At 35.9% G+C, this 18,598-nt stretch overlaps 1 protein-coding gene across 9 annotated transcripts in view; it reads left to right on the forward strand.

Moving 5' to 3' along the window:
• The window catches only part of LOC139142762 (kinesin-like protein KIF25), a 118,529-nt gene that overhangs the window by 34,682 nt on the left and 65,249 nt on the right, over positions 1-18,598 (forward strand). The window lies entirely within an intron of this gene.

Here is an 18,598-nt window from a genome sequence, read left to right on the forward strand (position 1 = left end):
ACATGGTGAAAGTTAAACTATTCGGTGTTGTGAGCAGGCATTGAAGGGTATAATATGCAAATTACATTGATAGTTCCTGTCCCGCCTATTTATGTGTCTGTATAAAGTTGGCAAAAAGCACAAGAGTTGTACTGTTGGGCGTAATAGTTTTTCCAGTTGCCCACAAACAAATCAATCAAAGAATAGTTACACAACTACCACAGTGAACATTTTGACCACTTTCTTTAGGTACCTAGCTTGTTTACTGCTTCACAACAATAGTTGCGAGTTGATCTCGACGCTCTCACCCTAAATGCCAGGAAATTGCATTCATGTATTTGACCACTATTCATGGTATGAGGTGATAAATATTTCTTTTTGTTGGTGTACTTCTCATGTGTTTTGCAAATTTATATTATTATCTGATTTTTTGTTTTCTTCCTACCAAAGCATGCACGACTCCCAGTTCACTGAAATCAATCTAACTCTGCACTTTATTAAAGCAGGTGTAAGTGCTGGTAATGTGATATTTAAAATGTATGATGACATTTTAAATGTGATACATGAGAAAGAAGAGCCTAATGTGATAATCTGATTTGCAAGTGTTCCATTAAACATACAGTGTACCAGAACATGCGACATAGATCTTTGTCCATCCCACTGGTACATCTCACGAATCTCCATGAGAAGCTTATGGTGATTTCCAATAAATTATCTAATACTAATAGTACCGTCTAAAAAGACACTTTCCATTCCAACTTAGTAGCTAGTTAGTGTTATTCAAGAATTTTTATATGATGTAGTCTTTGTTATTTCTAAGTTGTTTTTCTGTAGAATTCACCGAAGGGAAGTGCTTTGACAAAAGCAATCACTCAAACAATGTCTTACTCATTGCTGAAAGATGAGTGCACGACATCAGCATAAATGAGATTTGTTTTCTTTTGTATGTTGATCAGAGATAACAAAATTAATGGTTTTATTTGATTGTGATAATACCTGACAATGATAACATAATATGAAAACTATTCACTATCAGGACTGAAGTCTACAGGTAAATCATAACAGACAAAGATAATTTACCATTCAACACTTTGATTGCTTTATTTCTTCAGATGTATTCATTGCTTTGATCAATTCTGTGTGCAATGTATGATTGAGTATATGTATGTGCAAGTGCTTCATGAACTTTACAGCGTGTGAAGGGGTCGTGGTCAAAAAAAGTAACAGCACAGCTTGGTTATTGAACCACTCTTTATTAAAAGTGGAGATTTAGCTGTGTGGGTTTGAGTTTGATGTGTTCAGTACGCGACTGGAGGTACTGTACGTTGTGAGTTTGAATCCTATCAAGACTTTAATGAATCTCCAGAATAAATGCTCAAGCATGCACAGTGTATTTATGCCCGGCTATCTCTTTCTTTCTTTCAAATCATAGCAAGTACTCCTTATCTTGATATTACCATGGCAGTCTTGCATTATGGTGTTTGGTATGTCAAATTTTAATACAGTTTCAATGTCGGCTTGATCAAAGAGTCCAGAATACAGATATCTTTAGTATATTTTTCTTGCATAAAAGTGAAGATTTAAAGGTTCAAGATACAAATAGGTTCAGACACAGTCCCTCCACCCACAGAGGGACTGCATGTAGTTTAGGGTAAGGTTATTGAACTGTTTGTGCAATCGACCAAATCCAATTAGTCTAATTACCCTTTATTACCAGGAAAACAAAAGAGGGATTAGTCATATTGTGTATCCAGTGGAGCTGTTAAGTGATATTTGGCAAAAGTATTACAGTGTCAGACAAACACACATTATATGCACTGAGTAACAGCAGTACCCAATCTGGTGTTAGTGCTGTGGTGTTTTTTGATATTGACTATTTGCTTGACATTGGTCTTTCACAGTGTGCCCTTGAACAGACATGTCTTTCTGGAAACTTTGCGTCAATTTGGGGAATTGAGGAAAATTCTTTGTGTAAGCCCTACATCTTTACATGTAAACAAAAAGTACACTTGCGTCACAGGCAATTTGTTTGTGCCATAGTGCGGCATATTGGCTTAGAGGGGTACACTAGTCCTTTGTCTTTCTTTGAAAGTTGTGTTTAAATCTGCCGTGCCCAAGCAACTGCAGCTTAGCTCAGTTGACGTGGCAACTGTAGCTCACCTCATACAATTGCCTCCGTAACTTCCAAGCTCTATGACAAAACTGTATGCATGACTGCAACACTACTTTAGAGAACAGTTACACTGCTTTGTATTTCTCCTCAGATCACCAGAAACAGAATAGACAATAGATTTGCAAGTACTGATATAAAAATTGATCTCCGTATAGTCTCTATCAAAGATGTGATGACAATAAGAGTGTAACTCCGTACAATGCTAATTGCAATGCCCATGACACTGTCTTGAAAATTTCAGTAAAATTTCACTTCTGCATTTGGTAGAGGGAGGCTATTGCTTTGAAAGTACATGGTGCCCTGTTCAATGCATGCCCTTATCCAAACATGACATAGAATTCGAGCGATGTAATGTACAGAAACTATTCCAGATACTTGTAGATAGCATCAAAATATGCCTGCAAGGTTTGGTAATGGAAAGATAGTCTGAAATTGATAAGTGCTTTATGAGGTAAATAATAAATGCGTGCATCCAATAAACAAATTATGATTCCTATCTTTTCTCCACTCTGTCTTATCTTGATGCAGAAAAAAAATCTAATTGAATACTTCAGTCATGTGAAACCTGATATCTGATGATTACAAGTAACACTAAAAAATAAATTATGAAGGTTTGTTGAATATACTGAAAGAGACGTTCGGGAAGACAGCACTCCACCTGGCCAAAATCCTAAAAGTTGTCCTTGTATGCTGTTCAATGGGTATACCTTATCAGTGTTGGAAACTGGCCAAAATATTTGCCAGACATCAGGACTGGTAACTTTCAAAACTTGCCTGTCCTGCCAGAAAGTTGCCTGTCCTGAATTTTTGACAAATCCATTCATTCAAAAAACACAAAACCATTATGTACTTCAAACTGTAAACAACTCTATTTTCGACATGAGTATTAACTGTGATCTTAGAAACAAACTGTTCTGAATTCCACTGTTTGAAATGAATTCTAATCCGGACTTGAATACAAAATTTCTACAATAACAATGCTGATAACACTCTGATACATTGTGTTGATAACCGAGTACTGGACATTTCATCATAGATCTGTGCATGGTCTCCTTGATAAAATCAGTGCTGACATGAGTCAAGCACAGATTACATCAAGTCAGTGTCACTACCGACATCACTTTCCAGGAGATCGACTTCCTGTTTACCTGTGTTTACATGTCTCGCTTGCATTGCGTTCCGGTGTCACACAGTTGCACAGTTTCAGTAGCATAAGCGCGTCGAAGTCGGACGTATTGGTATACTACATTTCGTTTATTTTACACAACATCTAGAAGCAGCTGATCGATGAGATTACTGGGTATGCCGTATGGGCTACTATCGAGAGCCCGACACACGGACGTGGAAGTACAATTTTCCTCCCGTCCGACTGACAAGTTATCCGTCTCGGACGGGAGGACGGGCGGTAGTTTCCAATGCTGACCTTATGTTGACAATGAACAAAGAAACAGGATCACTCGAGTCAATTGGCACTTGCAGTTTACCATCAGTCATACAAAAATTTTCTAGTTTCGGGTCAGCAGGTTGGTAATGTCAGCTGATTTAACCCTTTGAGTTCTGTAATGTTTTCCCACCAAAGTTTGTGAGTCCAACATTTTACCAATTTTTATGAATTTTTCTGTATTTTTTTGATAATTTTGGACCAAATGGACATAAAATTGTCATGGCTACAGATTTTTATCAAAATTGTGGCAAAATTTTGAAAAAAAAATTGACTGGGGTACATTTTATAAAGGCGACAAAAATTGACTTTTGCACTCAGAGGCTTTTAACACAGCAGTCATTAATGACAGGTTTTCAGATTAGAATCTACTCTGTTTAATCACACACTGTGACATTTGCTTTATCGCTGCCTACACAAATTTATTCCAATCGTTCAGTACCTTTTGCATATGTGAAAGAAATCAGATACTGCGTACCAATAATATCGGGAATCAAGCCCAGTCGTACAAAGCACTTAATCTAAAGGAAGCTTTTTTATATGACTGAAATTGCAATTGGAAGCAAACTTGAAAAGCTAGATTCCTTGGAGCTCTGTTCCCATGTTGCTTTGTCATAGGTATCTTGAATAATGAGTGTTGCCGCCATCTTAGTCCTTTTTATATTCCGTCCACCCCTTGAAATAAATAATGGTTGCAACACTTGAACCCAAATATACATAAAGAAAGGCAAGACCTGTAGGCTACCTTGCCATCCCTAAAAGTATGGTACAGTAATGTGAACACATTTTGATGTAGAGGCACACCTGCCTCATTTCAATATGTTAGCTGGTCATGAAGAGAACCTTTTTTGTACAAATATTACAAAAACTCTTATATATACTATTCATTTTAGACTTGCTTGTAGCTTTAAAATCAATGCACTTCGCTTCTGTCATGCATTTGATACTTGTAAACATTACTGATAATCCATTATAATTAACTCTGATTGCATATCATAAATCATGGATGCATACATGAGTTTTGTCATCCGGGCTCTGGACGGTGAAAATTGTAGAAAATAAATAATCGCATAAAGTAACAGAAAATTAAAAAATAAGACGTAACTTACTGATTTGTACTACTCTGTCCATTAAATATTTAGTTTCTCCAACTGGTAATTCATTCAATGCCATGAAATTTTATTTCTTCCCTACAACCATCATATAATCTTGTCTGCTACTATTTTATTGTACATGTAGGAAGTGTAAAGTTTCACAACCGTTTAACAAGCACATTTGAATGCACCCACATGCAGTGTTATATTTACATGCCAACTCTGCAGTCAATTAGCTTACCTTCGCTTTACGTCTTTTGAGCAAAACATGAATGCACTATTTGAAAGTAGGTCAGATTACAAAGTTTTATTTGCTCTGGGCAGGATGCCTGGATTTCATCAGGACAGATCTGCAGGTAGTTGATTTTATCCACAAACTAATCAAGCAACCACAGTTATACAAAAAAAGTAACCTGTTCACAAAATTGCCAGTGTACAGGTCCACATGTACCATTGATAATAATGGGTTTGGGTCAAACCATGGAGGTAAGTGAAAGACAACTTGAAGTGATTTTTAAAGACAATAGCCAAGTTGGTGAACCACTTCAAAATTTCACTTTTACTATGTAGTATGTCCTTGCTCTGTGATTTTCCACATTCTTGTCAAAAGTGTGTTTGTTCAGAGTTTGTAGAAAAGAGCAGAAACCCCTAAAATGATAATTATGACTGACTTACATGATTCAGGCAGTCAATATTTATCTCTGATTCTTATCTTTGAACCAAATGGAATTTACTACAGAGTCAGGAAAAAAGACTGACTTCCAACAATTGCAATATGGCAGTTTGAGCGCCAAAGTCAATTTTTGTCGCCTTTATAAAATATACCTCGGTCAATTTTTTGATTTTTGCCAAAATTTTGATAAAAAAACTGTGGCCATGAAATGTTGTGTTCATTTGGTCTAAAATTATAAGAAAAAATTACAGAAAAGTTCATAAAAATTGGTAAAATGTCGCACTAAAATTTTGATGGGAAAAAATACAGCACTTAAAGGGTTAAAGAAATCCTTGACCTGATCGAACATTGAACTTTACAGGTACCGGTATACCAGTAACACTGCATGCAAATAACGAGAGCTCCTTCAACTCAACTAATCCTTGCATTTCGTTGAGGTAGAAGTAAAACGTGTGATTAAATGATGAAAAGCAGCTTAATACAGTATAGTACAATGAACGAACGAAGTAGGTTTCTCTGTTGGAAGTAAGTTTTTTATTGGAAAGATGATATATTCTGTATTAAAGATTCCGTTCTTTGATATATCTGAGCACTGATCAGCTGCATTCATGAATAATCTATTAATACCAGCATTAGTATATCGTTAGTTTAAAAGCCTTGGCAGGAAAGATAACTGCTCTATGGAATCTAAAATGGTTTTTCAGATCATTGCCATATTTTGTCGATAAGTAACACTAAACTTCTTCATTTCCTTAGTCTATATGAAAAGGAAATTAAGATCTAGAAAAAAATTGCTTGCCTTGTCATCTCTTTATGCCTCTTAAACATTTGCCACAAAGAAGACATTTTATTTCACACCATATACTGTACTCTCATTTTCACTCCAAAGTGTGACCTTTCCTGTGGCAATCATAGCAAATTCGTAGTAACCAGCAGATAATAATTCACCCACGAACTACATGTTCTTCAAAACTTACACAGTGTACAAATTTTGCATCACTGTATGAGCTGTCCTATAATACAATCCTGGCTATGGGCAAAATTCAAAGACATTGAGCAATTAAGCCGATTATAAATGAGACATTTTCCTCTTATTTTTCTGGCAATTCACACGCAGTATTATACTGTAATAGCACTGTCTGACAAATCTTTCCCCACATTATTTTTCCCTATTCTTTCATGCTCCAATATTCGATAATTCTCAGCTGTGCAAAACAAAATTGTATATTTATAGTTTAAAGTTATTTAGTTTACCCGTAAACAGACGTACTTTTTTGAAGGTTACATGCATATTCCAATGTTTGCTCTTCCGTTTCACGTTTTACCATCTCGTTTTATAGTATATTCAAAACCTGCATGTCTGTGGAAGGCTTTCGAAGAGCGCAACCCTAGATTTCAATAATTGATTTGTAAAATATAGAGGCCTGTTGTATGTAAAAACTGGACATGTTTCTCTTGTGCTTATTAATTTTTTAAATTGATTGTGATGGGTGTGAAAACCCATGTATCAATTATCAAAATACATGTTGCCGTGTTTTAATATGTTAGACTGTATTAAAAGTTGAACAGTTGGAGCATATGAATTTGTTTTTTGTTCTTTCTGTTGAACTATTGTCTTTTTATTAAGAAGATATTTTTGTTATTGTTTTCAGTATTTAGTGACAAAGATACAAAGGCACAGTAATTTAAAGTCAATCACAGTAAATTGTGCGGTTTTGGTCAGTTTTTAAGAACATTTTACAGTAAAAACACTGCAACAATGCATTGTGTAGCCTGCCAGAATATCCTTAATTTATTTCTCAACTAAGCGCATTACATGGACACAGGTTGTGCTGACAGGCGGAAATATTTGACATTTAAATCTGCTATGAGTCGCTTTCCTTCCATAAAGGTCCACAGTTTGCATGGAAAACCTTAGGGCTATATGAATAGGACATTGATGTAAAAAATAACTGGCAATCTACTGTGAGCTGAAATTTGTCGGCGGGGAAAATTATCAGATTAGTGAAAAATCAGGACATTTTGCGCAAACTTAATGTGATTATGTAACTGCCTATACATTGATTTTTGCCACCTTTAACCAAACTTTCTACATTCCTGTAGAAGAATAAAAGGCAAACTGTCTACAGAAATTTTGAAAAAGTAAAACAAAGAACAGGGAAGTATTAAAGATGACGTACCAATTCCTGCTTTGTTGCCTCTGTTCAAAGCTGGCAGTCTGATATACTCCTCAACATCTATTTGATGTACCCTTTGTTTCTGCCAGTATAATGGTTAGATATGCCCGGAGAGTCATGTGTAAAGGATTGTCGATTCTTGTTTGTTACAGATGGACGTTCTGTCAGGTTTATATATGGGCATTAGAGTATTTCATCCGCCACAGATTAAATATTGTAAAAGAGAGTCACATGCTGAATCAAATTGCATTCTAAATAATTCATCCAAAATTGAGTGGGAATTGATGTATCATGTTCCCTGGTATGCAATCAATCAAATCCTGACGGAGTAACTTTTCATGAAGTGTAGGAGAAATCTTGTAAGAAGTAGGAAAGCTCCTCAAGCAAAAGATCTCAATCCTGTGTCTTCCTGTAATCTTTATGCCCACAGTGGCCTCTGTCCCATGAATATTTAAATTTTCAAATCTACAAAGAATGTGTAAAAACTCTTAGTAGCTACTAGAACTCACAATGTAAGAAGCAGTGTTAACTCGAGGGAGGGGGGAGTTACTCATGAACTCTTTTGAACAGAAGAGATGTTTACACATAGCATCACACAGGAACTCAACAACCATGAGATTCAAATTTCAATCTGTGTAAAATCATTGTAGCCTTAAGCTCGGATTGACCTCATTAATAGAATATCATGCCATGGCTGTCACAGTGGATATTTGTTGCCACAGACATTCCGTGAAATGACACAGTAGCTTTTACTTCCATATATCCTGCTATCTGAGCAACTCTTTAGACGGCAAAAACACAATTAAAGGGACTCTAGCTGTAACATTTAATGACCTTTACACTTTTTTGTTCAAATTGTCAACTGTACAGTTCTTGTTCTACTTCTAAAAACATGTTGAAATACTCAGTAATCAGCGTGTCAACCACGTCTGTGCATGTGTAAACTGCATTGTTATTGTTGACAAGTGAATTCTGGGTGGGACTAGCTTTCAAACATGAAAAATAAATAGTGCATTTGACAGATTCATAGATGTAATGTTGACAAGATTGAAGGTACGTGTTTCAACATGCTTTGGGAAGTAGAAAAAGAAATATTGTGGTCAGTGGATTTCAACAATAAAAATGGTTGAAAAAATTACCAAAAGTTACAGTTACTAGCGCTTTTATGGAGCAAATATAAATAGATATCTTCATTTTCTTTCAACTGGTGATTTGATAGTGAATGCATCAAGTGACATTGTTTGTTAGGAAATCAAACTACTTCTTGAGACACTTTCTGTTGTAATAGATATTTACAGTGGATTATTATTGCAAATGAAATTATAATACCTTTTGTGATAGTGCTACTATCATGCAATCATCACTCTGGCATTAGTACACCATATAGATAATGAGATTTCAATTGGATAGCTAAATGACTGAGTGATGGGCATTATTGGTGTTCCCACAGGGTAAGGTATTAAATGCCAAGTGTTTGTTAATACGGATATACAGCTTATTACCCATTATTCTTGATTTGTATACTAACATTGATGTACTGTAGAACTGTATGTATGCACTACATGCATGTACCGTACTATGCATCACATAGTTTTGAGGTTTTTCAACCCTGGAGCTGCTAAAACTTGAAAAATATGCATTTTTCTGGCGCTGATTTAGGAAGATATGGTCATCAGTATAGTATAAGTGTGTTATTTTGCCACATGTGAAACCTTGCTGCCGCATGCATTGATAGTTCATAGACTATTCATGATCAACCGAGCTCAATTGTCTACATATCTACATAAACCATGTGCACATATAATATACATGTACCAGTAGGCTATGCATATAGTCATGTACCCAACAGGTAATAATGTCATCAAGACAATTGTAGAGACAATAATTTTCTTGGCTCCTTCAGGCTGCTTCTAGGAAAGTTTCCGTTTTCTAGAAAGAGCACAGACGAATTACTTCCGACTTACTTTGATGATAGCTCAGTTTTCCGTCAATTGGAGTGTTTCCATGACAACTGACATGGCCATTAGGATTGAAGTCATCTCAGTTTAGTGTGAGTTCCTGTGAAGGCACCAACAAAATTTCACTGTACAGAACTCTAACAGATGATAAAGCTACAAATATTTCAGCTATACTGCCAGATCTGTTTGTAATTTTATTCTCTTTAAGCTTCTTTTAACTGTGAGTATATATTCAGTACAATATTTGTACTGCAAATTATGACAGTTGCTTGTGAGCCTGTGATGATGATTTGAACAGTTTTAGAACAAAGACAAGATCTGCTCAGAGAGTTAATGAGTAAATGAGTTCCAGCTATAGTAGAGTTAGTGGTTGATGACAATAAATGTGTAAAAAATATCTGTGGAAAAGAATAGGATGAAGAATGGTATAAAAAAGTGAGGATTTATAGAAATGGTACGGTAAAGTGAGCAGAGAACAAAGTTAGGGGAAATGATGATGCCTGTAGCTTGTACAGGTACAAGTATTGAGCCTTGCTCATTGTGAATCAGTTGGAAAGATCAGCCTCTTCAACAATGAGAGACCAGTTTGAAACAGAGCTGAGAATACCCTCAAGCACTCCACGGAAATCATTTCAAAAGCTCATTTTTATCCCGTGCAGCTTTAGTAATGAGGACTTTCTCCTATCGTTGCTTGGCAACTGGACTACAAGGCTAACTGAGAAGGAAGTGAGAACTGCTAGCCATATAAAGAAATCTGTGGAGAACTAAACACTTTGCTTCTTTCAAAATTAAAAAAATAAATGTCCCATTTTCAAGACAAGTACTGCGTCTGTATCTCAATGAAATATTTCTCAAATACATTTTAGTAATAGTACTATATAGAATCATTCACTTTGAGTAAAGGACACTTGATATCAAGATCCACTCTTTAATTTTTCATTTTTTGTTTCAGGATGGTGACCTTCATTTCATATTTGAAAAAACAAAATCTATCACACTTTTATCAAAGTTTGAATCATTAATGAAGACCTTCATTACAAGATCAATGTTGATGTTTCATAGTCAAGCATTTTTGATATTGATCTACAAGTCTGCAAAATGAATATTTGATGAACAATAATGTGTAGAATGGTATTGACTCTATAATAAAGATCTGAACTGCAAAGACTAAATGTGACTTATATAATATATGGACATACAATGTCACGACTTTGCAAACCACCTGTATCCTTGGGTTTAGAATACATGTACATCAAAATAATGCAAGCATTTGGTAGCCTAGGGGCTGAGAACTAATGGTTACTTTGTAGGTTTTTGTAATGTGAGACGGAAATCTGATGGCATTGGGTTTGATATTAGCACATGAATATATACAGCATATCAGCCATGGACAATTGTTTGATGAGTGATGGTGGACGGCAAATCACAGCCTTAATGTCAGGTGTATTCATATCCTATTCAAAGCTTAAAGACCGCGACAGTATGAAAGAACAAATGTTGACTTTCAATTTCAGCTCAATAAAGCCAGAATAGTGACTGTGTCCTTCTTAGGTTGCAAATTTCATGAAAGGCCAGAAAAGCAAAATGTAAAGGTGATAAAGTTTTACAAGTGTGACTACTGTAACTGAAAATAATTTTTATGAAAAAATCTCTGCGCTTTACCTACCTGAAAACATGTTAGGCAGAAAGATTTTACTTGTTTTGAAATTAATCTGATGACTGATTGGACACAGTGTCGTGCCCAGTTGTATTGTGATTGTTTCCATCATTAATTACAGCACTTTGGGATTTGCATTTTTATTTTGTATTTCACAGTGTATATGGCATGATGAATTAAAATGTTTTTTTTACACCTTACATATCATTCACTTATCGTAATGGATTAAGACTTGTCACCTGGCACATTGAAAAAGTGGTAAAACTTAGTTAAGAGAGAGACTCTTGCCTGCTTGGTGAGGTGATCTTGACTGCTTCAGACATACCTGAATCACTAGTCCTTCCACACACTATGCCTGAATGTAGTTCGCATCTTTTCTGTGCGTAGCAAATTGTTGTGCACTTGTTGCATGGTTAGCGTGTGTGCAAGTGTCTTAGGCTGGTACATAGGATTGGAATAATGATGATACCCTGGCCATCTGTTCAGGCATTATACAGGTGCCGCCAACTGGTAAATTTCATCAATTTCGCAAAATCATCACAAAACATGTTTTTAAGGCTGCTATTATAACAATTTTCCTTATTTTTGACCTTGACCTAAAATTTGGAGGGGAAAGTAGAGCTGTTCGTAACTGCCCTCCCACTGGCATACACGGAAAATGTGCCCTCCCGCTGAATTTTGATGCCCACTCCCCTCCAGTATTTATGGTCTGCCCACTCCCCTCTCCCCACAACAATGCAAGCTCCCCACTGTCCTCTCCCCACTACTTGAATTCACTGTTGCCCACTAGGCAACCCAGATCAACACAAAACCGTGCCAGCAGTTAACAGTATACCTTGGAGCGTTGCTCCCCTCTAAGTTAGGCGCTTAATCTCCCCTCAAGTTTATCATCAACCTTTGTTTCCCCTCCCTCTACGTATTTTTCCATACCCACTGTCAAAAATTTTCTCCCCACCCACTGAAAGTAATGAAATTTCTTCCCCGCCCAAAGTAAATATCGACTTCTTCTCCCCACCCGCTGATTAGTTTTGAAAATTGCCCGCTCGTTGATAAACTGTGCACGAACACCTTTTTGCACGAACAGCTTAGTTTGCGGCACCTGATTATAAGTATCACTGTGATGAGCACCATACCTAGGGCAGGTAACAAATCAAATCTGGCTATCATGTGTTGTTAAATCATATTATCCATCAGTTCCATGAATTTACCTCTTTCAATCATTACACTGCATGTATTTTATCACTACCATGCATGTAGTATCTTAAAATTTCCCCAATTATGTCGGCAGATCTCCCTTACCAGTTAGACTTTGTATCAAATTATTGATTCTCGGAGAATGCCACGATGAAATGCTATATCAGCATCCATTAAAGCTTACAGCTGAAGATTATCTGATCAACCAACAATAATAAATCTTTAATGTAATCATGACAAAAGGGATTTTAAAGTTACAACAATGCCTTACAGATAAAAGGTAAGCATGCTGAAAACAAGGAATGATATCCGATAGCCTTGTCATTTGGAAAACTCATTACGTACGTTTTTACTAGAGTCATGAAATAGGTCAGGATCCTCCTTAGGAATCACAGTTTCTAGCAGAATAAAACTCTGTTTGCTCAAGATACTTTCTTTTGTAGCCTTTTAACCCTTTGAGCGCTGTAATTTTCTTCGCCAAAATTTTAGTGCAAATTTTACCAATTTTTATGAATTTTTCTGTAATTTTTTGATAATTTTTGACCAAATGGACATCAAATTTCATTTGCTACATTTTTTTTCTCAAAATTTTGGCAAAATTTGAGAAAAAGTGACTGGGGTTTATTTTATAAAGGGAACAAAAATAGACTTTGGCGCTCAAAGGGTTTAATGCAAACTACAAGATTGGTTTATTGCTTACATGTATATCCTAAACAGATAAAATACAGGATGTGTCTATTCCTTATATCTTTAATATATGCAATCTACACTACATGATTTGACTATTGCTTAGCTGATATTCTGAACATGGGCAAAATACAGGATTTGTTTATTACTTATGTCCTGAACATGGGATGTCTGTTATTTTCAATATCTGCTAAAGCAGTGCTGCCTTTATGAATAGAATATTTACCAGTATTGTTATGAATTGATATGGATGGAAATCACTTCAAATGTCGGAAATTGATATAAACGGGAAAATAGATAGGAAATTAGATTTCACTGGGATGGCTTCTGTATTGATTGTTTGTTGAAGTACATGAGGGGGTTTAGTCCGCAATAGAAATGTATTAACTCCAGTGAATAGCATTTGTATAGATTTGTACATCGGACCAAATGCAGCTTATTCTCTCATTAAACTAGGTCATGCATGACCAGCCAATATTGCAGACATCGTGATTTTGATATTATGGTGCTTGACTCGAGAGCATGGAGCAATCTTTTGGGAACAGTTGAGTATAGTGATACGTCTCTCTTTGTCGCCAGTTTTGTATGGATGTTTTATGTCAGGAAACTTAATTTTCTATGCTGGTTTGTGCAGTGTCAGATGAATTGATCGGAAAAGGTAAAAGAAAATATTAACATTTTAGAATCAGAAATCTCATAAAATGTCCCTCCGTGAGTCTATGCATGTCAAATTCATTATGACACATTGTTTTTTAATGTTCCTCTGTTTCTGAGTACCAGTACAATATTTGACTTCTGAAGTTGTCATCGAGTATGTTTTTCAAGGATTAATGTAGTTCACTGATATTTTGTTCAAATACTTTCAAACAGACAGCCAACCATTCAGATTATTAAGTGAAGTGGAACTGTGGAATTCTGTCAACCAACATACAGACAACTCATGCCACAATAAATATGAGTTTTCAGATATAAGTATCAAGTTTTTTGCAGCTGTCACCATATGCTTTGAGTAAATTGTTTGAAGTCGTCACAGTATTATCGGGCACTGTTACTTTACAATCTTTCAGTGTCAGCTGGGCTTATATAAAACTGCTAGTTGCAGAAAGATATAACCCTGTTTGCTCTCCAATATCCATTACAAAAAGGATAACAAGGGTTTCTATTTAATATATGATTTCGCAAGTTCTTTATTTTTCTTTCCATCAATAATGGTCTCATCTGTGGCAGTTAAACAATCTGTTTCTGTTATAACATTTGGGAAAACACCCTGCAATGATATATCTTGCCTGGACAGAATTTGTTAAGAATCATCACTTCTGTAAGAAGTAAACCTGGGCTCAACATTGAAATGTTAGAATGGCTCAACCTACCCTATCCCTGCCCTGCAGATGTAGCTTCACTTTGTACAATACTGCTTTGAAATGGGATTTTGTGTGATAATCGACTCAAAAAAATTACAAAGTTTCTATTTCATAGTGCACTCTGGTAGTGTAGCATTTCATGTTTCTTGTTGTTTTCATTGATAATGTATAATGCTTCTTTCAAAACAGATTTTTATGTGACAGGTAAGGGCCTGTACCATATATTATAATTGTTGGCATCAATCGGCTAAATGAGGTTTTCAAAGTAAAGTAAATAACAAATTACAGAAAAATTTACTTTACAGTGTACCACTATAGCGCAGCCTTTCGTCTTTACTGTTCAAGTTATTGATGATCTTTAACCTTTCATTCAGAACAGATTTGCGTGTAAGGTGAGCAGCTTATACCATCGTAAATGTCAGCTTTTATTTGCTTAATGAGGTTTCATGTCGGGGCTTCTGTTTGCAAAATGAAGTTTTCCCGTGAGGTAAATATTTGCTTGACGCATACAATGACAGGTAACTAGCATAGTATTCGGACATTTCAATTTTAATGTCATGTGGGTACTTGGAAAAATGTTCTTGGCCATTTGCACTCTTCGTTTTTTACTTTTTTTTATTATTTTGTTCATCATACTGTTGAACTTTTTGCATCATTAGACAAAAATATCGAAACAAAAGGTATGATAATCATTGAAATGGCTAAGTGGTACTTTCAGAAAAAATTATATGATATACTGCAGACACAAGTCGGGAATAAGGAGGAATCTCAACAGAGCAGTGTCTGTAAAGGCAAGCAAATTCTTAAATTGTTACTTTTTGCTTGAAAACTATACCTTAGTATAGAGGCTGCTGCCCTGACATGATTAGAGAGGCTGTTACCCTGATTACAGAGGCTGTTGCCCTGATTAGAGAAGCGATTGCCTTGGTTAGAGAAGCTATTGCCCTGATTAGATAGGGCCATGTGGTTTATATCAGAAAGTAAAATACAAAACTTTGAAGCCCACAAAAAATTTGAGAGCTTTTACATTAATGCGTGTGCAACCTTTTCACCTCTAAATATTGGTGCTAATTCCATGAATGTTTTCTATGGAAAAGATTAGCCCCCTATAAAGAAAATGAGGATGAATGTGTTAATACTGAGCTGATTTCGCGAAAGCCACGTGGCAACCAAACACTGACTGTTGCACAGCGACAGCTTATTGGTATCAAAACTAGTGAGACAGGGATATACATCCAAAAGACTCGTGAGGCCTTTCAAAAAGTTCTACAGTCGATATGACGACATTGTGGCCAAATATGACACCTCGGTCACTCAAATGATTGGCGACAGCATATCCGACTTTGACTTATTACAGTGGTTCATATACAGTATCATTTCATGGAATATTTAGACAATTTTGGGACCAATCCTGATTGGTGTAGCATGCTAGCAGGGTATGCTTACCAATTCTGGACACCTGGTACCACCACTAACCATCAGTTGTTCAGGATGGTCCTACTTGAATTTGTAAATCACCAATGTCCCATGGACCTGGCAGTGTATTATCTTGAATGGAAATGATTATTGGACCAGTATAATGTCATGTTGCATATTCTGTATGGAGACTACGAGTACAGTAACAGAAGAGAAAATAATCTGAGGTACAGATTTTGTCAACCTTAGGTAGGGTCACTGTGGTCAAAAGAGCAGTGAACATGAAATCTGTGAACTGTACAGACAAAGGTGAGTGTGGACCTCCAAGCCAATATGACATGCCACAACACAAACAAATCGCCTGTGATGCAAGCAATTTTATTTATTTTAATGCATGTAAAGACATTGGGATGACGCAAAGAAATTTCCACAATGCCTCAAATTGACGCAAAAGTTTCCAAAAATACATGTTTGACACAGGGCACACTGTTCTAATATTAAATGGATCTGATGATATACATACAGGCTGTATTTGTAATATGCAGGCTGGTTGTTAAAGTTTCATACGACAACCATATTTTTATGGTCTGGATGAAATGAGCCTCATTTTGGTAATTCATCATAGTAATTTGCATGCGTCTATTAGATTGTGTATAAGAACTGAATTCTGAAATACAGATATTGAATACACCACTTTGATGGTGATAATACCCATTAATGGGTACATTATTAATAATTACGTTGTAAATGTTCTCATTCAAGCATATCCAAAATGCCACTCTAAAAACTATATCGAATAGGTGTCTTGCCCTATAATTTCAATATTCAATGTTCAGTGATCCATATAAACCACAGACTAATTGAAGTGGAATTTATTATACTGCAGTAGTATATCATACAGAATATTACCGGTATATGGGTGTGTTGTGGAGAATGCTAACCCAAACCCCACGATTATGTCAAGAGAGCTTATTGAGGATGGATTTGAATTCTGTTAGTTCGGTGATAAATACTGGGCTGTAAATTGACTTTTTGATATGATGGGCCATCCTTATTCCAGCCACATGGCAATTTTTAAATTGTATCATTACTGTTTCTGAAATATGACAAACAAAGAATATCATATTCTAACATCGTCTTTCATAGTTCAATTTTCATACAAACAGGCAGTACTGTAACAGTGAATGGAAGCAATCTCAAGCTGAACTTTACACCACAAAATACTCAATTTTCTTTTTGTATTGTAAGCTCACCAAACAGTAACTGGTCACACGCTGCTGGTATTAGACAGTGTTTAACCATGGTCAGACAGGTCACACATTGCTGGTATTAGGCAGTGATTATCCATGGTCAAACATGGTATTTAACCAAGGACATGGTTTCACATTGCTGGTATTAGACTGATTAACCATGGTCAAACATGGTATTTAATCATGGTCAGACAGGGTCACACATTGCTACTATTAGACAGTAATTGACCATGGTCAGTGAATGGTAAAACCAGTCTGCCAACATGGAAACTGACATAGAAAATTTATGACCAGTTCCTGTACAGGTCCAAAAAGAACCATACCAACTGATGCTGCAAGACAATAGAGTTTTGCAGTTTGCGAAAAGCACATATGTTTATCTCTTTACAAAAAATGATGAAATTGGCGAAAGCTGACAGGTTGCATCCAAACGACCATGCAACAAGGCAGAAAGTCTGGTGACATAATATGCTTTCACTCTCTTATGAATAGAAACACATAAAGACTATTATTATTAGTTTTGAATGACAAACTTCTTATATCATTTCAGGATAAATGCAGACAGCTGAGGCTTGTAGCTAGCTGGGCTGTTCATTGGCTTCTTTTTGGGGGGACAATTATGTCGGTGTAATTTCCTAAGTGGTACTGGTATTTTTTTCATAAACCTTTAGACTCGGGCAAAAACACCTCATGTTGTCTCTGTAAAAAGATTTATGTTTTCATTTCAAAACAAGTCATTGCCTGTATTTCCCAAAATACTGTCAGACAATTAAAAACAAAAATATAAAAACAATTTAAGCTTCTTTAAGAATCTGTAAAGACAAAAACAGTTCCAATTAATGTGGTATATACATGTTGCATGTTTTCAATATTAGAAAAAAGCATTTGCCTGTACAAGTTATTTACTTTTGTTCAGTTCAAGAACCTATATGTCACAGCAGTGAGCTACGTGATATGTGTAAATCAGTAAATTGTGAAGGACTTTCAAAGTTTAAGTGCACGGCCATTGAAATTTGCATTGTTGAATGCAAACATCATGTGAGAAGTCAACAGATGTTGAAATGGAGAAAACCATTAAATTGTGTGCCACAACCTTCTTAAATAAAGGATGTAATGTCCATTTCCTGGTGTTTATACAATGGGCAATAATAACTGTACTTAGGGACCCATGGTTTTATTGACAATGGCAAATATTTACAGTGACCAGTAACTGTCCATTAGGTCCTTGGAGTGGTTAAAAATGGGATAAGAAAAAAGATTGAAAAAATTCCAGCCGTCATGCTGATTTGAAAAAACATCCATAACTGGAAACTGGATAAAAAGTGACCATGCTCTGCCAACCCTGAACAATTATGTAAATTCTTTGAAAGCGAAAAATAGTGTATTCCTATTGCAGGGTCATACCAGTATTTCCACTGTCTTAAAATCAGTATCACTGCTTGTTTTCATTCATTGCATGAGGAGTTTTGTAAATTATAACTGACAGTCAAATGATATAATATTTGTATGGTTCAGGGTAATTCTGTCATTCAGGTCTG

This window comes from Ptychodera flava, chromosome 10 (assembly GCF_041260155.1).
Source record: "Ptychodera flava strain L36383 chromosome 10, AS_Pfla_20210202, whole genome shotgun sequence".
Lineage (NCBI taxonomy): Eukaryota > Metazoa > Hemichordata > Enteropneusta > Ptychoderidae > Ptychodera > Ptychodera flava.